Raw genomic sequence first — 9,626 nt, forward strand, 5'->3', positions numbered from 1 at the left:
TGATTAAATATGGCAGGAAATGTAGTAAGAATCTATTCACTTTTATATCAAGTGTATCTTCCAAGTTTCCAATCGTTTCTGGAAACTCTAGTTGCGTATTTTAAGAGTTTTACCACAATTTGTGAGTGTTCTTACAACTATGTACTGGAACCATAAGGATTGCACCTGAGTAATACAAAAGACGCCAGAATCATTCGGCCTCAATTGTAAACATAAGGATTATAGTCCTCACTTACAGCCTTTCTACACAAATTTTGACCTGTATAATCAAGAATTCCTAATATTTGAAAGCAAATTCAAGTGAAAACGCTCCCTAAATTGCCCGGAGTTGTAAATATTATCAGTTTTCTGGTCATTTCACGGCTTTCCACTGGTAATGTCTGTGATTACAAACGGCAGGAAATGTAGTAAGAATCTATTTACTTTTATTTCAAGTGTATCTTCCAAGTTTTTAATCCTTTCTGGAAACTCTAATTGCGTATTTTAAGAGTTTTACCACAATTTGTGAGTGTTCTTACAACTATGTACTGGAACCATAAGGATTTCACCTGAGTAATCCAAAAGACGCCAGAATCATTCGGCCTCAATTGTAAACATAAGGAGTATAGTCCGCACTTACAGCCTTTCTACACAAATTTTGACCTGTATAATCAAGAATTCCTATTATTTGAAAGCAAATTCAAGTGAAAACGCTCCCTAAAGTGCCCGGAGTTGTAAATATTATCAGTTTTCTGGTCATTTCACGGGTTTCCACTGGTAATGTCTGTGATTACAAACGGCAGGAAATGTAGTAAGAATCTATTTACTTTTATTTCAATTGTATCTTCCAAGTTTTTAATCCTTTCTGGAAACTCTAATTGCGTATTTTAAGAGTATTACCACAATTAGAGAGTGTTCTTACAAGTCTGTACTAGAACCGAAAGGATTTCACCTGAGTCATACAAAAGAGGCCAGAATAATTCGGCCTCAATTGTAAACATAAGCAGAATAGTCCTCACTTACAGGCTTTCTACACCAATTTTAAGCTGTATAAACAAGAATTCCTAATATTTGAAAGCAAATTCAAGTGAAAACACTCCCTAAAGTGCCCGGAGTTGTAAATATTATCAGTTTTATGGTCATTTCACGGCTTTCCACTGGTAATGTCTTTGATTAAAAACGGCAGGAAATGGAGTAAGAATCCAGTTACTTTTATTTCCAGTGTATCTTCCAAGTTTGTAATCATTTTTGGAAACTCTAATTGCGTATTTTAAGAGTTTTACCACAATTAGTGTTCTTACAAGTATGTACTGGGACCATACGGATTTCACCTGAGTCATACCAAAGATGCCAGAATAATTCCCCCTCAATTGTAAACATAAGCAGTATAGTCCTCACTTACAGGCTTTCTACACAAATTTTAAGCTGTATAAACAAGAATTCCTAATATTTGAAAGCAAATTCCAGTGAAAACGATCCCAAAAGTCCCCGGAGTTGTAAATATTATCAGTTTTCTGGTCCTTTCACGGCTTCCCACTGGTAATGTCTGTGATTAAATATGGCAGGAAATGTAGTAAGAATCTATTCACTTTTATATCAAGTGTATCTTCCAAGTTTCCAATCGTTTCTGGAAACTCTAGTTGCGTATTTTAAGAGTTTTACCACAATTTGTGAGTGTTCTTACAACTATGTACTGGAACCATAAGGATTGCACCTGAGTAATACAAAAGACGCCAGAATCATTCGGCCTCAATTGTAAACATAAGGATTATAGTCCTCACTTACAGCCTTTCTACACAAATTTTGACCTGTATAATCAAGAATTCCTAATATTTGAAAGCAAATTCAAGTGAAAACGCTCCCTAAATTGCCCGGAGTTGTAAATATTATCAGTTTTCTGGTCATTTCACGGCTTTCCACTGGTAATGTCTGTGATTACAAACGGCAGGAAATGTAGTAAGAATCTATTTACTTTTATTTCAAGTGTATCTTCCAAGTTTTTAATCCTTTCTGGAAACTCTAATTGCGTATTTTAAGAGTTTTACCACAATTTGTGAGTGTTCTTACAACTATGTACTGGAACCATAAGGATTTCACCTGAGTAATCCAAAAGACGCCAGAATCATTCGGCCTCAATTGTAAACATAAGGAGTATAGTCCGCACTTACAGCCTTTCTACACAAATTTTGACCTGTATAATCAAGAATTCCTATTATTTGAAAGCAAATTCAAGTGAAAACGCTCCCTAAAGTGCCCGGAGTTGTAAATATTATCAGTTTTCTGGTCATTTCACGGCTTTCCACTGGTAATGTCTTTGATTAAAAACGGCAGGAAATTTAGAAAGAATCCATTTACTTTTATTTCAAGTGTATCTTCCAAGTTTTTAATCCTTTCTGGAAACTCTAATTGCGTATTTTAAGAGTTTTACCACAATTAGTGTTCTTACAAGTATGTACTGGGACCATACGGATTTCACCTGAGTCATACCAAAGACGCCAGAATAATTAGCCCTCATTTGTAAACATAAGCAGTATTGTCCTCACTTACAGGCTTTCTACACAAATTTTAAGCTGTATAAACAAGAATTCCTAATGTTTTAAAGCAAATTCCAGTGAAAACGCTCCCTAAAGTCCCCGGAGTTGTAAATATTATCAGTTTTCTTGTCCTTTCACGGCTTCCCACAGGTAATGTCTGTGATTAAAAATGGCAGGAAATGTAGTAAAACTCTATTTACTTTTATATCAAGTGTATCTTCCAAGTTTCCAATCGTTTCTGGAAACTCTCATTGCGTATTTTAAGAGTTATACCACAATTTGTGAGTGTTCTTACAACTATGTACTGGAACCATAAGGATTTCACCTGAGTATTACAAAAGACGCCAGAATCATTCGGCCTCAATTGTAAACATAAGGATTATAGTCCTCACTTACAGCCTTTCTACACAAATTTTGACCTGTATAATCAAGAATTCCTAATATTTGAAAGCAAATTCAAGTGAAAACGCTCCCTAAAGTGCCCGGAGTTGTAAATATTATCAGTTTTCTGGTCATTTCACGGCTTTCCACTGGTAATGTCTGTGATTACAAACGGCAGGAAATGTATTAAGAATCTATTTACTTTTATTTCAAGTGTATCTTCCAAGTTTTTAATCCTTTCTGGAAACTCTAATTGCGTATTTTAAGAGTATTACCACAATTAGAGAGTGTTCTTACAAGTCTGTACTAGAACCGAAAGGATTTCACCTGAGTCATACAAAGGAGGCCAGAATAATTCGGCCTCAATTGTAAACATAAGCAGAATAGTCCTCACTTACAGGCTTTCTACACCAATTTTAAGCTGTATAAACAAGAATTCCTAATATTTGAAAGCAAATTCAAGTGAAAACGCTCCCTAAAGTGCCCGGAGTTGTAAATATTATCAGTTTTCTGGTCATTTCACGGCTTTCCACTGGTAATGTCTTTGATTAAAAACGGCAGGAAATTTAGAAAGAATCCATTTACTTTTATTTCAAGTGTATCTTCCAAGTTTTTAATCCTTTCTGGAAACTCTAATTGCGTAGTTTAAGAGTTTTACCACAATTAGTGTTCTTACAAGTATGTACTGGGACCATACGGATTTCACCTGAGTCATACCAAAGACGCCAGAATAATTAGCCCTCATTTGTAAACATAAGCAGTATTGTCCTCACTTACAGGCTTTCTACACAAATTTTAAGCTGTATAAACAAGAATTCCTAATGTTTTAAAGCAAATTCCAGTGAAAACGCTCCCTAAAGTCCCCGGAGTTGTAAATATTATCAGTTTTCTTGTCCTTTCACGGCTTCCCACAGGTAATGTCTGTGATTAAAAATGGCAGGAAATGTAGTAAAACTCTATTTACTTTTATATCAAGTGTATCTTCCAAGTTTCCAATCGTTTCTGGAAACTCTCATTGCGTATTTTAAGAGTTTTACCACAATTTGTGAGTGTTCTTACAAGTATGTACTGGAACCATAAGGATTTCACCTGAGTAATACAAAAGACGCCAGAATCATTCGGCCTCAATTGTAAACATAAGGAGTATAGTCCGCACTTACAGCCTTTCTACACAAATTTTGACCTGTATAATCAAGAATTCCTAATATTTGAAAGCAAATTCAAGTGAAAACGCTCCCTAAAGTGCCCGGAGTTGTAAATATTATCAGTTTTCTGGTCATTTCACGGGTTTCCACTGGTAATGTCTGTGATTACAAACGGCAGGAAATGTAGTAAGAATCTATTTACTTTTATTTCAATTGTATCTTCCAAGTTTTTAATCCTTTCTGGAAACTCTAATTGCGTATTTTAAGAGTATTACCACAATTAGAGAGTGTTCTTACAATTCTGTACTAGAACCGAAAGGATTTCACCTGAGTCATACAAAAGAGGCCAGAATAATTCGGCCTCAATTGTAAACATAAGCAGAATAGTCCTCACTTACAGGCTTTCTACACCAATTTTAAGCTGTATAAACAAGAATTCCTAATATTTGAAAGCAAATTCAAGTGAAAACACTCCCTAAAGTGCCCGGAGTTGTAAATATTATCAGTTTTCTGGTCATTTCACGGCTTTCCACTGGTAATGTCTTTGATTAAAAACGGCAGGAAATGGAGTAAGAATCCATTTACTTTTATTTCCAGTGTATCTTCCAAGTTTTTAATCATTTCTGGAAACTCTAATTGCGTATTTTAAGAGTTTTACCACAATTAGTGTTCTTACAAGTATGTACTGGGACCATACGGATTTCACCTGAGTCATACCAAAGATGCCAGAATAATTCCCCCTCAATTGTAAACATAAGCAGTATAGTCCTCACTTACAGGCTTTCTACACAAATTTTAAGCTGTATAAACAAGAATTCCTAATATTTGAAAGCAAATTCCAGTGAAAACGCTCCCAAAAGTCCCCGGAGTTGTAAATATTATCAGTTTTCTGGTCCTTTCACGGCTTCCCACTGGTAATGTCTGTGATTAAATATGGCAGGAAATGTAGTAAGAATCTATTCACTTTTATATCAAGTGTATCTTCCAAGTTTCCAATCGTTTCTGGAAACTCTAATTGCGTATTTTAAAAGTTTTACCACAATTTGTGAGTGTTCTTACAACTATGTACTGGAACCATAAGGATTACACCTGAGTAATACAAAAGACGCCAGAATCATTCGGCCTCAATTGTAAACATAAGGATTATAGTCCTCACTTACAGCCTTTCTACACAAATTTTGACCTGTATAATCAAGAATTCCTAATATTTGAAAGCAAATTCAAGTGAAAACGCTCCCTAAATTGCCCGGAGTTGTAAATATTATCAGTTTTCTGGTCATTTCACGGCTTTCCACTGGTAATGTCTGTGATTACAAATGGCAGGAAATGTAGTAAGAATCTATTTACTTTTATTTCAAGTGTATGTTCCAAGTTTTTAATCCTTTCTGGAAACTCTAATTGCGTATTTTAAGAATATTACCACAATTAGAGAGTGTTCTTACAAGTCTGTACTAGAACCGAAAGGATTTCACCTGAGTCATACAAAGGAGGCCAGAATAATTCGGCCTCAATTGTAAACATAAGCAGAATAGTCCTCACTTACAGGCTTTCTACACCAATTTTAAGCTGTATAAACAAGAATTCCTAATATTTGAAAGCAAATTCAAGTGAAAACGCTCCCTAAAGTGCCCGGAGTTGTAAATATTATCAGTTTTCTGGTCATTTCACGGCTTTCCACTGGTAATGTCTTTGATTAAAAACGGCAGGAAATGGAGTAAGAATCCATTTACTTTTATTTCAAGTGTATCTTCCAAGTTTTTAATCCTTTCTGGAAACTCTAATTGCGTATTTTAAGAGTTTTACCACAATTAGTGTTCTTACAAGTATGTACTGGGACCATACGGATTTCACCTGAGTCATACCAAAGACGCCAGAATAATTAGCCCTCATTTGTAAACATAAGCAGTATTGTCCTCACTTACAGGCTTTCTACACAAATTTTAAGCTGTATAAACAAGAATTCCTAATGTTTTAAAGCAAATTCCAGTGAAAACGCTCCCTAAAGTCCCCGGAGTTGTAAATATTATCAGTTTTCTGGTCCTTTCACGGCTTCCCACAGGTAATGTCTGTGATTAAAAATGGCAGGAAATGTAGTAAAACTCTATTTACTTTTATATCAAGTGTATCTTCCAAGTTTCCAATCGTTTCTGGAAACTCTCATTGCGTATTTTAAGAGTTATACCACAATTTGTGAGTGTTCTTACAACTATGTACTGGAACCATAAGGATTTCACCTGAGTATTACAAAAGACGCCAGAATCATTCGGCCTCAATTGTAAACATAAGGATTATAGTCCTCACTTACAGCCTTTCTACACAAATTTTGACCTGTATAATCAAGAATTCCTAATATTTGAAAGCAAATTCAAGTGAAAACGTTCCCTAAAGTGCCCGGAGTTGTAAATATTATCAGTTTTCTGGTCATTTCACGGCTTTCCACTGGTAATGTCTGTGATTACAAACGGCAGGAAATGTAGTAAGAATCTATTTACTTTTATTTCAAGTGTATCTTCCAAGTTTTTAATCCTTTCTGGAAACTCTAATTGCGTATTTTAAGAGTATTACCACAATTAGAGAGTGTTCTTACAAGTCTGTACTAGAACCGAAAGGATTTCACCTGAGTCATACAAAGGAGGCCAGAATAATTCGGCCTCAATTGTAAACATAAGCAGAATAGTCCTCACTTACAGGCTTTCTACACCAATTTTAAGCTGTATAAACAAGAATTCCTAATATTTGAAAGCAAATTCAAGTGAAAACGCTCCCTAAAGTGCCCGGAGTTGTAAATATTATCAGTTTTCTGGTCATTTCACGGCTTTCCACTGGTAATGTCTTTGATTAAAAACGGCAGGAAATGGAGTAAGAATCCATTTACTTTTATTTCCAGTGTATCTTCCAAGTTTTTAATCATTTCTGGAAACTCTAATTGCGTATTTTAAGAGTTTTACCACAATTAGTGTTCTTACAAGTATACTGGGACCATACGGATTTCACCTGAGTCATACCAAAGATGCCAGAATAATTCCCCCTCAATTGTAAACATAAGCAGTATAGTCCTCACTTACAGGCTTTCTACACAAATTTTAAGCTGTATAAACAAGAATTCCTAATATTTGAAAGCAAATTCCAGTGAAAACGCTCCCAAAAGTCCCCGGAGTTGTAAATATTATCAGTTTTCTGGTCCTTTCACGGCTTCCCACTGGTAATGTCTGTGATTAAATATGGCAGGAAATGTAGTAAGAATCTATTCACTTTTATATCAAGTGTATCTTCCAAGTTTCCAATCGTTTCTGGAAACTCTAGTTGCGTATTTTAAGAGTTTTACCACAATTTGTGAGTGTTCTTACAACTATGTACTGGAACCATAAGGATTGCACCTGAGTAATACAAAAGACGCCAGAATCATTCGGCCTCAATTGTAAACATAAGGATTATAGTCCTCACTTACAGCCTTTCTACACAAATTTTGACCTGTATAATCAAGAATTCCTAATATTTGAAAGCAAATTCAAGTGAAAACGCTCCCTAAATTGCCCGGAGTTGTAAATATTATCAGTTTTCTGGTCATTTCACGGCTTTCCACTGGTAATGTCTGTGATTACAAATGGCAGGAAATGTAGTAAGAATCTATTTACTTTTATTTCAAGTGTATGTTCCAAGTTTTTAATCCTTTCTGGAAACTCTAATTGCGTATTTTAAGAATATTACCACAATTAGAGAGTGTTCTTACAAGTCTGTACTAGAACCGAAAGGATTTCACCTGAGTCATACAAAGGAGGCCAGAATAATTCGGCCTCAATTGTAAACATAAGCAGAATAGTCCTCACTTACAGGCTTTCTACACCAATTTTAAGCTGTATAAACAAGAATTCCTAATATTTGAAAGCAAATTCAAGTGAAAACGCTCCCTAAAGTGCCCGGAGTTGTAAATATTATCAGTTTTCTGGTCATTTCACGGCTTTCCACTGGTAATGTCTTTGATTAAAAACGGCAGGAAATGGAGTAAGAATCCATTTACTTTTATTTCAAGTGTATCTTCCAAGTTTTTAATCCTTTCTGGAAACTCTAATTGCGTATTTTAAGAGTTTTACCACAATTAGTGTTCTTACAAGTATGTACTGGGACCATACGGATTTCACCTGAGTCATACCAAAGACGCCAGAATAATTAGCCCTCATTTGTAAACATAAGCAGTATTGTCCTCACTTACAGGCTTTCTACACAAATTTTAAGCTGTATAAACAAGAATTCCTAATGTTTTAAAGCAAATTCCAGTGAAAACGCTCCCTAAAGTCCCCGGAGTTGTAAATATTATCAGTTTTCTGGTCCTTTCACGGCTTCCCACAGGTAATGTCTGTGATTAAAGATGGCAGGAAATGTAGTAAAACTCTATTTACTTTTATATCAAGTGTATCTTCCAAGTTTCCAATCGTTTCTGGAAACTCTAATTGCGTATTTTAAGAGTTATACCACAATTTGTGAGTGTTCTTACAACTATGTACTGGAACCATAAGGATTTCACCTGAGTATTACAAAAGACGCCAGAATCATTCGGCCTCAATTGTAAACATAAGGATTATAGTCCTCACTTACAGCCTTTCTACACAAATTTTGACCTGTATAATCAAGAATTCCTAATATTTGAAAGCAAATTCAAGTGAAAACGCTCCCTAAAGTGCCCGGAGTTGTAAATATTATCAGTTTTCTGGTCATTTCACGGCTTTCCACTGGTAATGTCTGTGATTACAAACGGCAGGAAATGTAGTAAGAATCTATTTACTTTTATTTCAAGTGTATCTTCCAAGTTTTTAATCCTTTCTGGAAACTCTAATTGCGTATTTTAAGAGTATTACCACAATTAGAGAGTGTTCTTACAAGTCTGTACTAGAACCGAAAGGATTTCACCTGAGTCATACAAAAAAGGCCAGAATAATTCGGCCTCAATTGTAAACATAAGCAGAATAGTCCTCACTTACAGGCTTTCTACACCAATTTTAAGCTGTATAAACAAGAATTCCTAATATTTGAAAGCAAATTCAAGTGAAAACGCTCCCTAAAGTGCCCGGAGTTGTAAATATTATCAGTTTTCTGGTCATTTCACGGCTTTCCACTGGTAATGTCTTTGATTAAAAACGGCAGGAAATTTAGAAAGAATCCATTTCCTTTTATTTCAAGTGTATCTTCCAAGTTTTTAATCCTTTCTGGAAACTCTAATTGCGTATTTTAAGAGTTTTACCACAATTAGTGTTCTTACAAGTATGTACTGGGACCATACGGATTTCACCTGAGTCATACCAAATACGCCAGAATAATTAGCCCTCATTTGTAAACATAAGCAGTATTGTCCTCACTTACAGGCTTTCTACACAAATTTTAAGCTGTATAAACAAGAATTCCTAATGTTTTAAAGCAAATTCCAGTGAAAACGCTCCCTAAAGTCCCCGGAGTTGTAAATATTATCAGTTTTCTTGTCCTTTCACGGCTTCCCACAGGTAATGTCTGTGATTAAAAATGGCAGGAAATGTAGTAAAACTCTATTTACTTTTATATCAAGTGTATCTTCCAAGTTTCCAATCGTTTCTGGAAA

This window comes from Myotis nattereri (assembly GCF_964212035.1).
Source record: "Myotis nattereri genome assembly, chromosome: X".
NCBI classification, from domain to species: domain Eukaryota; kingdom Metazoa; phylum Chordata; class Mammalia; order Chiroptera; family Vespertilionidae; genus Myotis; species Myotis nattereri.